This window comes from Cynocephalus volans, chromosome X (genome assembly GCF_027409185.1).
Source record: "Cynocephalus volans isolate mCynVol1 chromosome X, mCynVol1.pri, whole genome shotgun sequence".
NCBI lineage: Eukaryota > Metazoa > Chordata > Mammalia > Dermoptera > Cynocephalidae > Cynocephalus > Cynocephalus volans.
The window spans coordinates 8,405,564-8,426,904 of NC_084478.1; the positions used below are offsets into that span (position 1 = coordinate 8,405,564).

General features: G+C 43.8%; 1 protein-coding gene across 4 annotated transcripts in view; it reads left to right on the forward strand.

Annotated features, from left to right (window-relative positions):
• Nucleotides 1-21,341, forward strand: part of LOC134366805 (F-box-like/WD repeat-containing protein TBL1X) — a 213,012-nt gene that overhangs the window by 62,041 nt on the left and 129,630 nt on the right. The gene's annotated exons all lie outside the window — the stretch shown is intronic.

Below are 21,341 nucleotides of genomic sequence, written 5' to 3' on the forward strand. Positions count from 1 at the left end.
ACGCAGCCAGACAGTGGTGGAGCTCGGTCTCTGGAGGTGTGCAGAGAGGATCTTCAGGCGGTGCCTCCTTTGGCCAGTCACGGGGAAAATGCAGCTCTGGGAGGATGAAGTGCAAAAATGAAAATCTCATCCGGGAGGCGTGGGCATTTAATCAGCAAACCTGACCTGGGAGGGTGAAGAGGTGAAGAGAAAGCTGTAAGATCGCACAGTCGGAATGAGTTACTGTTTGTACCCCAGACGGGAGCTCTCGTCCGAGGTGTCAAGTTGATGATGAAATCGGAAATTGCCTTTTCACTAATTCAGAGGCTTGCAGAGTGCTTCAGCCCACGTGAGCGCAGCGGGCAGGGCAAGATGTGTTCCCCCGGGGGAGCGAGCTTCAAGTGAGAAAGTCTTACACTGAGTTTATGGGTCGCATACCACCCCGGGGTGTTGATTTGGGCTTCTCTTGAGGAAGTAGTGCTTTACCTAGAGAGGGAAACTATGGGGCTCTTTCTTACACGTTGCCTCCAGGAAACAGAGGTGAAGGCTTATCATCTGCGTATGGAGCAGGTCACCAACCTCGAGTGAGAGTAGCTCAATCCAGAAAGATCTGTGCAGACTTAATTAGGCTGTTGAAAAAAAACAAAACACAAGTCTCCCCCCATCCACATTCCTGGCTGCACTGACATCTGGCAGGGTCTGGCAGGAAGAGTTTTTGCAAAGAGTTGGAGCGTATTCTCCAACAGGTACTCCCACCTGGCCCTCCAAGAAATGGGTGTTAATGCTGTCATGCATTATTGAAAAATATTCCCAATTCCTACTAATTATTGGGTCTGTGCTCAGACAAGAGCAGGAGAAAGACATCATTGCTGTCCCCTGGGAACTGTGGAACTCTGGGGAGGTGTCCCAATTGGAGAGTCTGGGGAGGCATGGTGTCCAGAAAGCAGGCTCAGATGGACATTCTGGTTCAGTCTTCACTTTGCTGCACTAAGAGTCCCCTGAATAATGCCAGGCCTTCCTGAGTCTGCAGAAGCGAGGGGTCCTCACGCCTGCCCTGCTCGTGTCTGGGAAACCCCAGAGACACGTGAAAACGTGTTAACTACACAGCATGACATGAATGCTGAGTGGGGTTTTCTTTAAACAGCAGCCAACATTTATTTCAGTATTAAGAGTGAATTAACTAGATATTTTGTTGAAGGGAAATAGTAGCCAAGTGGAGCTGGTGAGAGGAAGAAGACCAACTTTGTTAAGTCCAAGGTTTATGCAGCTCTTTCTTTATTTGAGGAAATTCAACCTGTTAGAAAAGCTTAAAGAATAGATTTGACATTGATTAACAGTTTGCCAAATTTGCTTTTTCTCTCGCTGTCATTTTCTCCCCTCCCTCCTTCCCCTTTCTTTTCCTCCATGAATGCGTAGGACATTCTCTCCTACACAACCACATACTTAAGCTCTTGAGGTTGTCACACCGCAAGAATCACACGTATTTAATATGCTGTTGTATGTCAATGTCTCCAGTTGTTTGATCCAGGTTATAATCACGGGTCATGCATTGTATTTGGTTGTTTGTCTCTTTAGTCTCCTGTATTCTAGAGAAGTCCACCAGCTTCCATGACATGGTAGTTTTGAGGATTTGTCTGTTTTCTACGGTAAGAGTGAGGTTAAGAACACTGCATGGGTGATGATTATAATTCCTGTTGCATCCCATCAGGAGGCTTCTAATCTCATTACTGATCTGTTAATGAAGGTGTAGCCACCAGATCGCTCCCTGTTGAAGGTCCCTTTCTCTTTGTAGTCGATGAGTAATCTGTGTTACAGTACTTTCAGATGGCGTGCACATCCTGCCTCCTCATGACCTTTGTCATTCGGTGGTTCTAGCACCCATTGATTATCCTTATGTACATCAACTAACTAGTACAGGTTTGGCAAGCCATGGCTCACCTCAGACAAAATCTACTATGTCCTCTCTCTTATGCGTTGTCTGTGGCTGCTTTCACGCTGCGGCAGCAGAGATTATGGGTTGTAACAGAGACCAGGTGGCCCACAAAGCAAACAATATTGATTGTCCAACCGACTATTGAACTAGTACATTTTTGATTGCAAAATGATGTGTTCCCAATTCTTCCATTCATTCTGCACTTAGCAATTGGCATTCTTCTGTGAAGAAAGGATTTCTCCTTTTTCCTTTTTAAAAATCATATGGGCTCATTTATTTTTGATTTTATAAAAAATGTGTTATAATTCATCATTGTCATTTATTCTTTCAGATGCACAAATTGCCCTAAATTGTTCCAATGGGAGCCCTTTGAAGGTGGGCCCTGGGCCTTTTGTCATGCTCCTCTAAGGCCCTTTATCTGTGTCCTTTCTCTCTGGGACAGGAAGATGTTCTAGGGTCACTGTGTATTTCCTGCCCCTCACTTGGAGTCAACCCTTTGTCCAAAGAGCCCTGGAGAATGATACATAGAAACCAAGAGCTGGGAACTGGGTGTGCTCATTGCTGTTGGAGTATCATTGCTTCCTGGCTGTTGCAGCAAGGAGACCTGGGAAATAGATACTGTTTACATGGATGATTTCATACTGAAACTTCCACGTCAAACCCAGATGCACAGGGCATGTACATGTCATGTTCTCCTTCCATGTAGTGTCAGTCTTCTGCAATAAGGACTCTGGTTTCCTCCAGCAGCAACATATTGACACATTCATTCTCTCCAACAATACACGCAAAATACAGGTTGAGTATCCCTTATCCAACATGCTTGGGGGACCAGAAGTATTTTGGATTTTGAATTTTTTTTGAATCATAGAATATTTGCATTATACTTATGATTGATCATCTCAAATTAGAAAATCCAAAATGCTCCAGTGAACACTTCCTTTGAGTGTCATGTTGGTGCTCAAAAAGTTTCAGATTTAGGAGCATTTTGGATTTTGATTTTCAGATTTGGGGTGATCAACCCATAGTTTCAGAAAATTAGTACATTGTTGCCACAACCACCATCACTATCAAAACAAGGAGGTAAGATTCAAGAATCCTTACATCTCTTTTGCCCTTAGCATATATCCCACTGTGGTGTATGGATGATTAAATTTTTTCTGATGTCTATGTTATTTGATGTTCAGGTAGGCTAAATTGTTTTCATGTTGGATTTTAAGATATGCATGTACTAGCCTTTTTGAATTAAGTATGTTTTTGAATGTGAAACATTTACATGGTCCAACAGTTAAAACTGTATTAATTAATAGGTGTACTCAAAAATCCCACTGTCATTTTTATCCCTTCTCCCCTGTTTTCATTTACCTCTTCAGTTCATTTTCATTACTCTTTTCTTTATCTCTTCTGTGTTCCTTTTTGCATCTACTTGGTGCTTTTAAAGTACCACTTAAAGATCTGTTGGTAATTCTCACATGTATACCAGTAAAGATGTCACCTTCTTAAGTAGGCTTTTGTGAGCAAAATGCCAATTATTAGCAAGGCATGAACATTGTGAAAGTTGACTGAGACCATCTGGGGGGTTTTCATCGTGGTGATCCAGACAGTCTACAGAATTGAAATGCAGGTCATTTACCCATGCTGATCAATGATTGTGAGAACTGATCAGAAACCATGGTGACCACCAGTAAAATATACTTTAATCTGTCAAATGCCTGCTCAAAATGTGCTGTGCATCTCCGTAAAGTCAATACCTAACACATGGATGTATCCAGTTTAAGTCTTAAGAGTTTTAAGATTTGTTAAGGTTGGTTAGTGGGATTTTGGTGCTCTTGGAATTAGAAGAGTTTCTCAAGTAACATGATGAAAAGAGACACAACTGAGACCTTTTGTGAGTGCTCGATATTCACATTAATGTTGTGCACAACAGAGGAATTGCCAGGAACCAGCAATGCCAATCTTTATTTATATTCATGCAAACTGAGGAATAAAAGGGCACAGTGTTTAAGTGGTAAGCATTGTCACTTATCTAAACAGTACGATGCATTTTCCTGTGCTTGAAGACATCAGCTGTCTCTTGGCTTAGGTCTCTTAATGCAAACAACTTCCAAAGAAAACACATCAGAATAACAAAGCCCTTTTCCTCTCATGTCAGAGACTGGGTGTCACACCCTTTCTCTGTTGTCTTTGCCTGTTGCTGCCTGGATCCTGTCCCTCTTCTGACTTAGAGTGGGCTGCTGGTGTCTGTGGCCTGGAGATGGGTTCCGCCTGCATGTCTCAGTGGCAGGGGTCTGCAAACTGCAGCCCAAGGGCCAAACTCAGCTATTGCCTATTTTTATCGGGCCTCTGAGCTAAGAATTGTTTTGACGTTTCTAAATGGTTGAGGTGGTAATCAAAAGAGGAATATTTCATGACACATGACAGTAAGAAATTCGTGTTCGTAACATTTTGAATTTTGTTAATAAAAGTTTTGGGGAAATTTGTTTTCTCTCTCATTATATTTAGTTTGGCCCTCTCCAGAAAGAGTCTGCCAAAACCCCTGCTCTGTGGAATTAGACTTTCCAAACAGATGTTGGAAACCGTGCATCCCAAGCTCAAATTCACTCAAGTTCAAAGTCACTCAAATTCTTATTTTTAGTGACTAAAAATAATAGGTATTGTTTGCTCCCTGCTACACCAGGCAGACCTCCTTGCAGAATGGAGTTCCATTATACCTTGTTCTCGTTGTACAGAATTCTTCCTGTGACACCTTCACTTGATGGTAGTTTCTCCAGGATTGGGGGAACCCAGTGGGACTTGAACAACTCGCGGTCTGGGCTCAGTCATTGGCACTTTGGAGAAAAAGAGTACGGAGTGGTTCGCTCCCCTCTGTGCAGATCCCAAAAGCAGCATGGGGGTCCGTTTTCGTGATACCAGCCCTGGCCTGGGAGAGTGGTGGCCACAGACCACAGGGTGCTCTGAGCATGCAGGCCAGATGGGCAGAGGGCAGCAGTTTCCCTCATTTGAGGCTCATGCTGGAGTGTTGGTCTGATGTCTAAGAGCTCCTTAGCTTCTGATCTTAACCATTTTGAAAAGGAGCTGCGGACCTGCAAAATTCGTGTATGATTCTGCAACAAGGCTTATAGATGAAAACGTGAAAATCCTGTTGGAGTCATAGTTAAAAGGATAAAATAAGAGCTTTGATGTAGTCTCTGATGTAGAATAAGCAAACCATTTTATACTTCGTCCACAAACTGAATAAAAATAGTCATTCAAAAATGATATTTAGGTAACCTACACAGATCTCAGTGAACTGAGGAAAAGATCTCCCAAGTTCTCTCTCTGACCGCAGGCTTTGTGTAAAGCTAGTGAAAAGGCAATTTTGATTTTTGTTAGACTCTTCAAAATCATCTTGGTAAAAACATTGACCTTTTCTTTTTCTTTTTTGCATGGAAAAATGTTTTCTACAGATTTTCTTTGTAAGAGTTTACATTTTGGTCATTGTAACAGAATGTAGGACAAAAAAAAAAAAATGCCATGCAATATTTATCGCATTTGTAAGACCTCCCAAAGAGGGTAATTCTGATCGTGACTCATAATAATCTGGTAAAGTAGATTGTTGTGGTTTGAAGGACTGTGTGTGCTTTAAAATCTCAGGCTGCTGTCAGATTGCAGTGGTTCTCAAGCAGGGGTGGTGTGTCCCTGAGGGGACACTTAGCAGTGTCTGGAGACATTTGCAATTGTGGCAACGGGGGGGAGGCAGGAGCTCCTGGCCTCTGGTGGGTGGAGGCCCAGGAGGCTGCTACACCCTACAGTGTGCAGGAGGCCCCCACCACAGAGAATGATTCAGCCCAGGTGTCGGTAGCGCCGAAGCTGAGAAACACTGGACTGGAGGATGTCATGGAGCCTCGCTTCGTGGATTTGTTATTTAAAATGTTATATACTTATAGGTACATGCACACACACACACAGCACACACACGTACCACCCTGACGACTCGCTGCACCTGTGAAGCCTGCAGTGTAGCTGCTCCCTGGGATCCAGGTGTGAAGTGAATGTCCAGGGTCACCCAAGGGGTCCTAGTTTCCTTTGTGCTGCTGCATATACCAGGCCAGTATGGATGGACGGAAATCCTGACAAGGCCTTTTCAGGGCTCACTGGGGGATTGCCACCCTGGTCAGGCTCCAGTGTCCAGTCATGCTCCTTGTACTGTGCGCAGGTTCCCATGCACCGCTGACGATGTTGGTGATGCTGATGTTAAGACCAGAGCGCCTCTTCTGTTCTCTTGCTCAAGGGTCCAAAGTAGAGTCGATTTGCTATTTTCAAAGTGTAATTTTGCAGTGTCCTAATTGTTAGCGCGGCACATTTCAGTAGAATGTTTTGCACATCTGCATTGCCTGTTGCAAGGGTCCCCCTGCAGTCTCCCCGTGTGGGAGCAATGGTGGGTAAGGATGGGTGGGGGGCTTATTCAGACACATATGACCCCCTGTGAATGTGGAGGAAGAATTGTGCTGAGCTGTGGTCGTTCTTGGAAACGTTTGTGTTCCAAAGTATTTATGGAGAGGATATGGGATATTTCTCCACGTGTAGGTTTGAGGTTGAAGTTTAAGAAAAGGAGAACGAATTCGTGGTGCAAACATTTCATGAGCACATGTAATGCCAGGCACTCTGCAGAGAGCGACTGGCATAGTTTCTCCCCTGGACAACCTCAGACGTGGATGGAGAGGTGGCGAGGACTCTGGTGACCCCGCTGTTGGGACAGAGCTGTGACGAGGGGTTGCTGGCGCAGAGCTGGATTCAGGAAGGAGCGTACCCCGAGAGGGCAGGGCCGGGCAGGGCCGTCTCAGGCGGAGCGTGGCCCCGCGTGCCCTGGAGCCAGGATTCTTCCCAGCACAGTGAGAAAAGAGGAGGGGTCCTCGCATGGGCCTTCCTCTGGGGCTAGAAAGCTTGTGGTTGATTTTCTCTTGGCTTCAATAATACATTTCTGGTTTGGGTGTTGTGGGAAAAAGGGGGTGGGAGCGTTTGGGGTTGAGCGACAACATCCCGATTTCTTAATGATGGTCAGACAGAACAAGAGTATATTCATAGAAATTAGCTGAACTTAAAATGCGTGAGCTACATGCGTCTTCTCTAGCAGTGCTGGTCCTAACACGATCTTGAGAGAGCTGTACAACTGGGCAGTTTCAAAAACATATTTCACTGTCACTCTTCAGGCTCTTGTCGTGTGTGACAATAGAAAAGTGAATTTCTTAATCCTTTTACACTGAATTCAAAATCTACTTAGGAAACTGGGGCTTCAGGTATTAGAATTCTTAACTCCTAATAAGCAGATATTCTAGTGGGTTTCATCTTCTGGATTCTGTTGTGACTGTAACGACACATTTTATGCATTTCAGTTTTCATCACAAATTAGCTGAAAATCATGTTATGTGCAAATAAGACTTGACTCAACACAATTTATTGTTCAGGTACTATTTGAATTAAAAAACCATCCTGAGTGCCTCTTACCAACTTATATTATGCTGTTACGCTTTTGACATTAGACAAAATGTACTTACTTAAAATCTCCTTACATCCCAGAGAAAATGAAGAGATTTCATTCTTTTAAAAATTGAGATAGTCCCTAGTTTTTTGATTGTATAACAATGTAACTATATATTGTGTTTAGCATTTATATACACATGCATAATCCTTGCTTCAGGATCTCAGAACTTTTTATTTTTATTTTATTTTATTTTTATTTTTTATTTATTTATTTTTTTTGTCTTTTTTGTGACCGGCACTCAGCCAGTGAGTGCACCGGCCATTCCTATATAGGATCCGAACCCGTGGCGGCGGGAGCGTCGCCGCGCTCCCGAGTGCGCCACGGGCTCGGCCCAGGATCTCAGAACTTTTTTAAAAAAACATTTAGGATAATGTTTCCATGATTCATCCATGTTTTATCATGAATCGATACTTCACTTTTTTTATTAATGAATATTTCATTGCTATGAATATACCACATTTTGCTTATCTGTTCATGAGCTGATGGATATTCGGTTGTTTGCACTTTTTGGCTATTATGAATAAAGCTGCTGTGAACATTTGTGTACAGGTTTTTGCATGGGTTTATGTTTCCATTTCTCTTGGGTATATTCCTAGGAGCGGAATTGCTAGGTCATGTGGCAATGCTATGTTTCACCTTTTGAGAATTGTCTTAACTGTCTTGCAAAGTGGCTGCCTCATTTTGCATTTCTACCAGTGGATGAGGGTTCCAGTGTCACCACATCCTCCCCAACACTTGTTATTTCCTTTCAGGAAACTTTTTGAACCTCTGTTAAAATGCTTAGAGGGTTACTTGTTGAGGGTGAAATTAGGGACTACCAGGACCTTCTTTAGAGACCTCGAAGAAAGGAGCCGAATCCTTCCTCTGTATCTGTGCTATGTAATGGGCATCTCATAATGAATGGGAAGAATAAAGGAATTAATGATTGATTTCCAACAGATAAAGGATTTATGTGTACTGATGGGCCCAAGGGCCTGTGAAGGTTCAGGACTCGGACCTGAAAGATATGAAAGGACTTTGGAGTTCCAACTCTGCTGGTTTATCGCCCAGGGATAAGTTCCCAGATTTAGTGAAGTTCTTTCCCAAGATGTTGCTGTTTATTCTATACTTCCAACCCCCTGACTAGAAGACTGACTTTGAGTTTTCAGGCACAGGCTGCCAGTGGGAGCAGAGGTCTTCAGGTCAGAAGTTCTAACGGTGGGAATATGAAGACAGACACTGCAGTACAACACACAGTGTGGCACTGGAAGTGCCACAAGGGAAGTCTGAGCAAAGTCCTAAGGCAAATGGGAGCAAGGCTCAGCTTGGGTGAGGCAGGTGAGGACCATAGGGCACAAAACTGAAGGAAGCACTCGCACACCCTCATCCTCATCTGGCCCTGAGTGACGGATCTCATTCATTCATTCATTCATTCATTCATTCATTCAAGTAATGGAGATCAGCTTTACAGCTTCTCCTCTGGGGTGCTGTAAGAGACTACACACAGATTGTCTTGTAAGCTGCTTGAGGCACAGAACTATATCTAAACAGCAATTATAAGGTATATAGAGTCAACCGTTTCTAATAAAAGGGCTGAGTGCCATAAAATGCTATGAACATGGTACAGTGGGAACTCTGCAGTGAGAGAGAGGGAGTATTAGTTTACTATGGCTTCTGTAACAAATTTCCACCACTTAGTTGCTTAAAACAGCACAATTTTACTGTCTTATAGTAATGGAGGGCACAGTCCAAAATGGGTCTCATTGGGCAAAAATCGAGGTGTCTGCAGGGCTGTGTTATTTTCTGGAGACTTGAAGCAGGAATCTCTGGTTTTTTTGGGTTTTTTTCTCCCACGGTGCTTCACTCTGACACTGGCTATGATAGAGCAGTGTTTCTCAGGTAGAGCTGACTTGTTTGGTGTCCCAACAGAATAGAGAGAAGACAGTTGTCAGTTCTCAGAGCAACTACTCTCTAAACCTTCAGAACACCAAGTGTATATGTTTTTAAACTAATCTTGGTTGATGACATTTCAGACAGATCTATACATGCTGGTTGACTGCTGTCTATGCGCCAGGCATTTGCGGTGCATTGGGAAACAGGACAGGCCTGTCCCTACCATCATGGATCTTATTACTTAAGGAAAAAGACAGTAAATAAATTACTTAAAAATTAAATAACTGAGCTCCCAAATGATAAGAGAATTAATATGTATTGTTTTAAGCCAAAAAAGAAATCAGTTAAATAAGTTTAATTCTGTAAAATGGAGCCATGGGGAAATAGAACATATCTACTGCTTATCTACTGCTGTGTAACAAACTTAGCCACTTCAAACAATACAGATGGTCCCCGACTTGATGGTTCGACTTACAATTTTTTGACTTTACGATGATGCTAAAGCAATAGGCATTCAGTAGAAAGTGTACTTTGAGTACCCATACAGCCATGTTGTTTTAAAATTTCAATACAGTATTCAGTAAATTATGTGAGCTATTCAACACTTTATTACAAAGTAGGCTTTGTGTTAGATGAGTTTGCCCAACTGTAGGCTAATGTAAGTATTCTGAGCACATGTAAGGTGGGCTAGGCTAAGCTATGATGTTTGGTAGGGTAGGTGTATTGGATGCATTTTCAACTTACCGTGGGCATCGGGATGTAGCTGAAGACCATCTGTACATGTTTATTATCTTAAGGTTTTTGTGGGTCAGGAATTCAGGCATGACTTAGCTGGGTCCTTTGCTTCCTGATCTCTCATGAGGCTGAAGTTAGACTATCAGCCAGGGCTGCAGTCTCATCTGGAGACTCAGCTGGGGGAGAAGATTCTCCCATGCTCCCTCGTGTGGCTGTTGGCAAGATGCAGTTCCTGTCAGGCTGCTGGACTCAAGTCCTCAGTTCCTCCTGGTTGTTGACTGGAGACCACTCTCTGTTCCAGGCCATGTGTGCTGCTTCTCCTGAATGGAAGTTTGCTTTATCTGAGTGTGCCAGCCAAGAAGGCAATAGAGAGCAAATTAGCTAGCAAGATAGAAGTCACGTAACCTTTATCGTATTTTCTTAGTTAGAAACAAGCACGACACTCATAGTCAAGGGGAGAGGATTACACAAGGGCATGAATACCAGGAGGTGGGGGTTACTGGGGGCCACTTCAGAAGTCTGCCCACTACAGCATCATATAGGATTGGGTAAAGGGGAAACTGTCAGAGCCTAGAGGAGTCAGGGAAGGTGTCTCTGAGGTAGTGGGGTTTAAATTCAGATCTGAGAGGTAGCAATGCATTAAAGAGGAGCGTCGAGGGGAGGGCATGAAGCCAGGTAGAGTAAAGGGCTTGCATGATGCTCTGACACAGAGCAGGGGGGCTCATTGGGTAACTGCGGGAAACAGTAGAAGCTTGATGCTTCTGGTTCTTGGGTTTTACCGAATATGTTGCTGGACTGAAATAAAAGCCATAATTAGCTCATTAAGTTTCCCCTAAAATTCTCCACTCACATTTGTGAAAAAGTTTTAATGCTGGATGTTTTGTAATTATTTGTCAGGAAATCTGGAAATTTGTTCAGACACATTGTTTATGGACTTAACTCAGTTGTCTCTGTGTACTGTTTTGCGAATAAATACCTGTAGACCCTAGTGTGGTGAATAGAAATACAGATTACTTTAAAGGTATCACTGAATTTGCTGTTGTTATGTAGTCTTGCCACTAGATATTTTTTCCTGAAGCAATAGATAATGAAAGTGCAGCTTTCTTTTCTTTTGTAGGTATCTGAAATTTCTGATGCTTAAATGATGGTTCTTGCTGTTTATTCTTGCATTGCTTACAATAGCAAGGAGTTGAATGCTCTGGTGGAAGACTGGTTAATAAAGCATGCTGTAGCCATATGATGGGTTACTAGGCAACTGTTAAAAAATAATACTGTAGAAGTGGTATATTTATTGGCACCAAAATGTGTTTACAATATACTGCAACGTGTTTCTGCAGCCCCAAGAGACCCACAGCCCAACTGGGACTTAGTGCTTCTAAAATGTATCCTTGGAATAAACCAGGCTGCAGGGAGGTCTGCACGCTTCTGCTGTATTGTTTAGCCACTTACACATTCGATTTACTTAGCCGTACTTTGGTGTTGTAGAGTTGAGTTGTCCAGCATCGAGGGTTATCTTAAGAAGTGCTCTGTTGAAACTTCCTGACTGAGAATGGCCTTGAATGTAGTCCACAATTTCCTCTTTTCTGCAACCAGTGGGAGAGATTTTGCCCATGTATCAAAAGTGTAGAAGCTGTGTTTTTGATGCTTTTATCTGTATTTTTTAGATACTGTGAATCAAGCAGCTGATCGTTCTACCTCCTTTGAGGGGATGTCTAGGAAACTCAGAATCAGATTAATCGTTCCTTCCATAAATGCACGTATAGAGTTGTATCCAGTGGCAAACTTTGGGTACTGCTTTCACTTCTCGGCAGCGTCGGCTTTTCCCTACCATTATCTTGTTTGCCCCGGTTTACCCAGTTAATTATTTCATTTTTGCTTTTTTGTATGGGGTTGCAAGTTTCTTCTCTTCTGTTCCTGGGTGGAGAATTACAAGCATTTCAGTGAACGAGAGCACTGTGGCTTCTTGGAGGCTGCTGGCTCTCAGTGGCTTTGGAATCCTGATGTGTTCGTGGCATCTTTTTTTAATCCAGCCGCTTCCTGTTGAGGCACATCAGGACAAAGTATGTTTCTAAACTTAGTGTGATGAATGCTCTTATCAAAAGCAGCTGGTCAGGGCCAAGCCCGTGGCGCACTCGGGGGAGAGTGCGGTGCTGGGAGCGCAGCGACGCTCCCGCCGCAGGTTCGGATCCCGCAGGTTCGGATCCTATATAGGAATGGCCGGTGCACTCACTGGCTGAGTGCCGGTCACGAAAAAGACAAAAAAAAAAAAAAAAAAAAAAAAAGCAGCTGGTGGCAGACCCTAGGTAAAGCTTTCTGGGTCATTCACGTCTGCACGTTAAAGATAAAGTTCTTTAAAATCAATTTAGGAAAGAAAGATTCGTAATGATGAACACAGCTCCTGCATCATTGAGTGTTCCTGGAGTTTTGAGGGGGAAAATAAATTCTTGGGCTTAGAGGCACATTGTCGTGGAAATTCTTTCTGTCTCTGTACCTGCTGTGGAGTGGGTTCTTCTGAACTTCACTGAACGCTGGGCCTTGGGACCTTGCCTATGCTTCATGACGTTTGCAGAAATGCAGGAGATGACGAGGTGTTAGAGGTCAAGGTTCTCAAATGTGTCCCACGAAACATGTATGAGGGATCGCTGCAGAAAGAACAGCTATTTGTTTCTCAGGTTACAAGAAGGAAAGGGTTGGAACCGTGCCTCGCTGTTCTCTGTTAATAGCAGGTAGTAATATGCCATCCAATTCAAAGTTTTGGCCAGCCAGGAGCTGCACTGCGTGTTTTACATACAACATCTCTATTCTTCCCCACAGCCAACTAACACAGTTATGCTTCATCCCATTTTTATGGGAAAGGGGACCATGAGGTGCACGGGGTTCTTGCCTGGGGGTGCACACCTTGTCCCTAAGAGGAATGCAAGTTATTTCCTTAATCTGTGGAGTTCAATGACAAATGCAGTTTTAGGCGATATTTACATAGTGCTCCCTGCGTGCCAGGGAGGTTTCTCATGTATGCATGGTAGTGCCTGTCCCCTGATGTTGTTGTGAGGGTTTAGTTAGTTATCCCCTTGGGTGGCACCGAGGATGCTTAGCCCAAGGATGCGACAGTTGTAGCAAAGGGCGGAGGTGGCTCTCTCAGCCCTTCTGGCCCAGCATCCTTCTCTGCATTGCCAAACCAACTGCGTCCCAAGTAGATTAGGGCATCTGCCCATGTCACAACCAGAAAAGGCTCTGGAGCCAAGTCCCCTGGCTCAGTTCTCATGTCCATGATGGAAGTGGAGGTGCATGCCTGCAGGGAGGACCTCTGACGGGCAGACTCAGGCTCGGTGGGGGGACTTGCAGAGAGGGAGGGCGGCATGGACAGCGGAAGCAGGGAGGCTTGCTAAGGGCGCCACAGCGCTTGGAGTTGGACACGTGGGTCTCTCAAAGGCTGCATCTGCGGAACTTGAGACTAGTCAGGAGCCTGTGCTAATAGCCAGGACAAAAGCTGGGGAGCAGGTCCAGACAGACTCTGTGGTGTTCACGAAGCAGGTGTAGACAGACTGCAGAGGTGAAGCGGTTTTGCCAGGCCTTGCTGGTGATGGAAAACCCCTCTCCTGTTCACCCCACCTCCTGTTGCCCTGAGATGAGTCTGCACGTCTGGGTCGTCTCCGCTCCTGCCCACTGCCCGTGTGAAAAGCGCAGCTCCGGGGACCTGCGTTGCTCCTACTGAGGCGCTGTTGTTGAATGCAGGAAACTCCCCACCCCAGCCGTGGCAGCCTGAAATGTCTCCAGACAGTCCCAAATGTCTCTTGGCGGGGGGTACAGTCACCCCCAGCTGAGAACCGTCGGTCTGCCAGCTTGGGGCAGGGCTGACCCTCAGCAGAAACTAGAACAGAATTTGCAGTGACCTACTACCACCACCTTCGACGCCCCTGCTCTCCACTTTTAAAATTCCCATTATTGAAAAAGGCTGGGGCTTAAAAGTGATCTTGAATCAAAGTTGGATCATTTGGGTCTCTTCTCTGCCTTACCTGGCATGCGACAGCGTCTTTCAGGACAATGAAACTCCAGTGTGTTTGTATGAGCGTTGGGTTTTATTGGTGGTGGGGAGTAATGAGGAAGGAGAAAATTAGGAACTGTTTCCCAGCCATCCAGGCGGTAGGGAGGAACAGGAGGGGACGGACTGTACTGCGACCCAGATGGGAACACCAAGGCCACAGGAGCAACCTGTGGGCTGCGGCAGAAAGGCCCGTGCGCTGTCTTGAACAGGGTGACCCTTCCCTCGGGACGCCTGCGCTGATTGCTTCTGCTGTGATGGGCATAGAAGGAATAATCCTCCAGTAATATGTTCTCTGGGGTGCAGATGAAACCCTGTGAAATTCATACGTGCAAAATGCCAATAGCAGCTCTTCCTGATGTCCTGAATATGGAGGTGGCACTTGAAGGAACAGTTTGGTTTGTGAATAGAAATCTATGTGTGTGTGTGCATGTGCAGATGCGTGTGTGTGCATGCACGTGCCTTACTACCCAGCTCTTGAACCGGCTGATAATTTTTTTCTTTCTATAGACCTTGGTGTCCTAGGTTTTGAGGTACTTGCGTAAGTGAATAGTTGAATTTGGTGATTGGCAGAGGGAAGGCTTGAGAATATTTGTTTTCCGAAAGAGATTTGCTTGCTGTATTGTTAAATGATATGGAAGACAGCATGGTTGACCTTTCTGGGTGAGGAGGAAGTTGGGTGTGTTTTGCAAATGATAGCACCTGAAATGTGAACACCAGGACCATATGGTGTTCTCAAACTTTTATCGTAATTTCAGTGAATAAAGTGCTTGACAGTTGCATTTAAAATTATGCTTAATGCTCTTTGCAAAATGTGGAGACTGCTCTGGGTCATGAGGAAGAGATTAATTAAGATTCTTTTCTACCTCACGATACACTATGTCATCTCCACACAAAAAACTGATTCGTACTACTTGACAATTATCTTTACTGTTGATTGTCAATTGACTGAATAAGATATTATTCTAATACTTTAATGTATCATCTTTAAATGTTATGATTCTTTTTCTCTCCCTATAGGTTAGTTTCATGCCACTAGATGAAATTTAATCTATCATTGTAATTTAAATAATAATAAATGCTTAGAAACAATATTGTGACACCGAAAGCTTATTAAAATTTCCTGTGGGTTTGTTTTTTGGGAGAAATATTGATATTGCTAGCTCTGCAAGTATGAAATATTTGTTATTAAACCTCATAAGACATTAAAGAGGAAATCAAGTTTGTGTAAGAGTATTTATTACTTAGTGTATCTTTTTCTCCTTATTTGAATAGCTCATACTTCTACACTGAACTTGTAAAACCTACAAACATAATAAAATTTCATATTTTGTAGGAACTAATGGTCATTAAATGACTTATCTGAAGAGTAGACTAAAAAAATGTGTTTCTCCGTTGATCCTTAAATAGAAAGTAAGTAATTTTTTCTGAATTTTTATTTCCCTTGACATACAGTGCTGGTATGTCAGTTTTTCTTCAAAGTTGGAAAAAAAATAGTGACTTTATATTTTGATCCTGCTCTATGTTTGTTTTGAAAACACACCTGTGATACTCTTGCTGTTTTCTAGGTACTAAGCTTTAATGAAAAGTGATTCCCAGTCATTTAGATGGAACAATAGGTTCATGTGCTTTGTTGTGGGTTTGCAGAACTCTTGCATTTGGTTTTGTTTTGCTTTCTGTCTAGGTCATTGTTAATAGAGTGTCTGGACAACAGATTGTTATATTTGTGGTATTTATGGAATGAATGAATGCATGGTATGCCTTTCTAGTTTCTGTCCCCTTCCAGAGCGTCCAGTAGGCAGAAGTAACAATTCTCATCAAAGCGTGTGGAAAGAAATGTGCAGTAGTCACTGTGGCATACAAACAATTTGCCATCGGTTACCTTTTCTATTCTTTTTTTATATATATATATAAAACATATATATATATATATATATATTTTAGTGTTTGTTTCTATTATAATACATATTACTGTTTTGGGGGTACCTTGGCAGCTCTCCTTAAGGGAAAGGAGGGGCACTTGGGATCTTCATTTTCCTACTTATACTTTAGGGATAATAAAAGGCATTCTTATACACAAAGGGATGTTTCTACTTGTGTGATGACTATTCTAAAATGTCCTTGATGAGGAAGAGCCCATAAAGAATGCCATCATAGAACCTTATATTGAAAATGGTAATTGTGAGGAATTATACTCAGATTTGAGTAATTATGCTCAAATTTTTTCTTCTGAACCCAAGTTTAATATCATCTTAGAGTTGGTGCTAAAGGCTCTGCTTTCCTGTTTTGTCTATTTTTTGTTTTTGTCATAGTCTTTAGATTTGTGCATCTGTCATATGGTAGTCAGTAGCTACATGTGACTATTTAAACTTAACTAAAATTAACTAAAACTTAAAATTCAGTCAGTCACTCACACTTGTCACATTTCAAGTGCTCACATGCCATATGTGCCTAGCGGAGACCTTTTTAGATAGTGAAGATGTAGTGCAGAAAGTTTTCTTGGACAGAGGAGCTGTGGTTATTCAGAATTTGCCTAATAGGAATTCTAGGGAAGGGAGGGGGAAAAAAATCTTATATCTGAAGAAGACAGAAATTTCACTAGAAACTTCCAAATGACTATAACAACGAAAAAAAAATTAGCCACATTAAAACAAATAACTACATCACAGCTCATCATCATGGCATATTAGAATATTAGGGATAAAGTTAGTATCTAAAGCACTTTCCTTGATTTAAAAATGTCACATATGAAGGATCCGGAATCAGAATGACATCAGATTTTTCAACAGCAGCACTGGAAACTGGAAAACAGACTGAGCATGGAATTCTTTGAAAATAATTTTCATTCATAATTTTGAAGTTGTTCCTACACTATTTGTTAATTAAGAATAGAATAAATAGGTTTATACACATTGACGATATCAGTACAACTTAGCTTTCACACATCACTTCTCAGGAAGCTGCTAAAGAATGTGTCCCACCAAAGTGAGGGAGTAAACTAGGAAAGGGAGAGATTTGGGATCCTGGAAACAGAAAGAGGCAGAAGGAATTCCCAAGATGTTGGTGTGTTTCCAGGGTAGCATCTCTGCCACTACAGCCTAGAGCAAGAAACAAAAAATTTCAGGAGGAAGGTCTTGTGTGAAGCATATGGTGTTGACAGATTATCTGAGAGTTTTGGTCACGTGGAAAATTGAATTGAAAGATTGTTGGAGGTTCTTGGAAGAATTATCAAAGAGAACCCAGAAAACTAGGAAATAAAAACAGAGGCAACTAGTAACTCCAGGAAAACGTAAAAGTTGTATTAGAAAGGAATCATAATCATACTATACTGCTTGCTGATCAGTGCCCATTCCATAGTCAAGATAATATGTGTGGAGTATAAATGTAACCAAAAAACATGTTATATAAAATGACTGGGAAAATGTGAGAGGGTCAGCACAGGATTAGCAGTGGGAATTTTAAAAACTGAAAATCCTCATCTATATGTGATAAAATCAATAAGTAATATCCAAAATTGGATGTGTTGAAGAGGTATTATAATAGGCAGGTTATTTAGAAATATGGAAGTCAGGGCCGACCCCGTGGCGCACTTGGGAGAGTGCGATGCTGGGAGCGCAGCAGTGCTCCCGCCGTGGGTTCGGATCCTATATAGGGATGGCCGGTGCGCTCACTGGGCGGCCGGTCACAAAAAAAAAAAAAAGAAAACGACAAAGAAATATGGAAGTCAATACCCAGGGAACATCACCAACGACACAAACAGTTCTGAGATTTGAAAGTGGTTGCTTTGGGAAGTGGAATTGGACATAGTTGGTGCTAAAAGGCTTATAACTAAAAAGAAGAGTCTTTCGCCTCACCTGTATTTAACTTTAAAAAAAATGCACACATGTGACTTTGAAAAGAACAAAAATCGCTTGGAAAATGAAAGTATATAAAGTATATAAAATTATAGAAATTTTAGCATAGTTTAAAGCAGAGTTTCTCAACCTTGGCAGTGCAGATGATCTCCAACTTTTGATGATTCACTTATTATGATTTTTCGACTTTACAATGGGCTTATTGGGGTATTAAGTGCATTTTTAACTTACAATATTTTCCACTTAACCATGGGTTTACTGGGATGTAACTTGATTGTAAGTCAAGGAGCACATTGACATTTGGGCCAAATATATTTCTTTGTTAAGGGGGACTGTCATGTGCACTGCGGGATGGTGAGCAGCTTCTGTGGTGTCTACACACTAGATGCTACAGTATTCTCTCCCCAGGACTGACAACTAAAAATGTCTCCAGACATTGCCCAGTGTCCCCAGGGGGAAAATTACCTCTGTTTGAGAACCACGGATTTAAAGGATTTTAAGATTTGTTATTGAATGAATCATCTCAACATATGCAAATGCTGCTCGATATTGATGATACAGGAAACAACAGCTTCATTGCACAGACCTGAGCCCCAAAGCAAATGGGGTTCATGAAACATGGTTCAGAATTCTGTGGCGCTGCAGCAACCCGCTGCTCACACCAGCAACCAACTTGTCATCTGGCTCTTGGCCCCTTTATTCAGGGCTTGCTTAGAAAAGGAATCAGGAGGAAATGGCAGCTTCTCTGCCATGCTTAGTGGCTGCTGAAGACATATTTTCGATTTTTCATGTTTTCATGATGGTACAACCTGAATTTCTCTGGAGTTGAAATCTTAATCATTCTGGCACTCTGGAGAGATACTGCACGCTTTTTATGTATTCCTGTGCTCAGTCGGCTGCAGGACAGATGCACATGTCCTCCCTCCCTCCCTTTTTTTGGAGGAAGGGGGACGTGGCTGGCTGATACTGGGATCTGAACCCGTGACTTTGGCGTTACAAGGCTACGCTCTAACCAACTGAGCTAACTGGCCAGCACCCTTCTTTTCTTTTCCCCTCCCTTGTCAGTAATTCTTTGGAAGTTCTTAGTTAAGTTTTTTGCAAGTGTTTTCCCCTAGAATTTACAAAGGAAGTCAACAGGAAAATGGTCCCTCAGATTTTTTGATTGTGGGTGAAAACTCATAAATAATTGAATGCCCTCATTTCACAGCTTAGGAAACTCCAGGCCAGAGAGGGTTTCTTATTATACATTAGGAGCAAATTGAGGTCTGTGACTTTGTTCCTCTTTTTCTTCTTCTTTTTCACTCTTTTTCCTTTTTTTAAATATACTGCCTGTGCACAGCAGTGCTGGAGAAGGCGATGGAATGGGCAGTGGAATGGCTCAGGCATCTGGCAGTCGTGGGAGCTTGTCAGGATTTTCACCCAGATACAAGTCTAAGCGTCGTCTGCTGGGGGATGCACCCTTGGGGAGCTTAGAGAAATGCAGAGGAGAGGCGGGAAGTGTCCTTTCTGTCATCTCTTCACAGGGTGCTCCTGTCCCCGAGTGCTGATGGTCCAGAACTGGTGGGCGGTGTGGGAAGATGCTGGAGTCTGGAGGTCTCACAGCTCTTGTAGTCAAGGCGGTATTAGAACAGCCCATGACACCGCGGCTGTTCTTCTTATACTGGTAGCCAGAAGAGTGAAATTGGTCCGTAATGGTCAGACACAGAGCTCCTTCCCTGCTGGTCCATGTAGTTCAGCAGATAAAGGGCTAATGTCTGGCCCTGCTAGGGGCCCCCTGGCTCCTGCCTGGTCAGGGTTGTCTAGTATTTTGTTGTCACCCCTGCTGGGAGAATGCCGTCTGCAGGGCCGACTTGCCCCAGGGGGCCCTTTCTTCCCTCAGCTGGAAGGAGCAGCTCTGTTCTGCCCCAGCTCCCTTCCTTCCAGGTCTCTGCTGTCTGCATCCTCTTTCCTGAGCACCGTGAGAGCATCACCCCACTGTTTTTGAAACCTCAGTGCCCCTGGCTTGCCCCCATTCATTAATCTCAGCACCGCTCAAACCATAGCCCCTTTTTCTTACTCCTCACCTGATGTCACAGGCCAATGTGAATGCCACCTCTTCCGAGAAGCCCCTCTTGATTTCCTCCACTAGGACGAGGATGCACGGAGATGAAAACGTGATTGTCTTCAATGAAAATGCACAGAGCACAAGCAGGTTTTGCTGCTGTGACATATGAGGCACTGTGGGGGACTCACAGGACCTATGTGGGCTTCAGATCGGCCTCTCAACCTCTGCTCCCTTGTTGGCTGCAAGCTGACGTCGTAGGGTTGCAAGCCCAGCCGTCAGTGGAGTGTCTCTCAAAATGGCCTCCAGCTGGTCCAGGGCATGCCCTGTCTCCATCTGGACATGTTGCAGTGGTCAGTGTGCTGACCTTCTTGAGTGATACCTGTCACCGAGAGCTGGGGACACCACACTGTTCTGCATTTCCTTCTGCCTCACCGTTACTCCTCTCTCTTTGGCCAGCTGCTCCTTCTCTCAGGGTTCGGTCCTCAGCTTACAGTTTTAGACTGCTGGTCCTCAACAGGGCGATCGTGCCCTCCACGGGACATTTGGCCTTGTTTGAGGGACTTTTTTGGTTGTCACAGCTGAGGAGGGGCATGCTACTGGCATGCAGTGGGAAGAGCCCAGCGATGCCACTCCACCTCCTGCAGTGCACAGGACGACCCCCAGCACAGAGAACTACCTTGCCCCACACATCTGTGGTGTGGAGGTTGAGAAACCCTGCTGCAGATACTCCCGCGCAGGCCCATAGCTCTAAAGATGACAGCTGTGCGACGACTCCCAGACTTGCCTCCGTAACTGTGGCCTCTCCTACTCACTCCAGACTTGCATAATTAACCTCCCAGTTATTGCTCCACCTGGAGATCCAGTGGGCAATTCAGAGTCAACACACACACTAAAGTCTTGATGTCCCCTCTCCTCAGCCTTCCTGTGTCTCAGGAAAGTGTCGCCCTAACCCCAAACCTAGGAGCCCTCCTGGTTCTGCTCCCCAAACCCCTGTCCACTCCACTATGAGTCCTCTGGGTCTAATCAAGTATCTTAGGACCATACACATGCGTCTTCATCGCATCTCCCCTGCTGACCGCCGTTGTTTCTTTACTGAGCAGAAGCCTTGCTGGATTTTGTTCTGAGCGTGGTAGGAAGCCCCATAGAGGTTTTAAGCAGAAAGATGATCAGATTTGATTTATAAATTAAGTTTGATGATGGGTGATGAAGATGGTGTGGTGGAGGCATGCGTGGGATCTCACTCCTTTCCACGGGCTGCAAGTCCTCCATGATCTGGGACCTGCTGCCCTCACTTTGTCACCCAGCCCCACTGGTCTTCCTCCCTCATGCCACGTTCATTCTCACCGCATGACATTTGCATCTGTCGG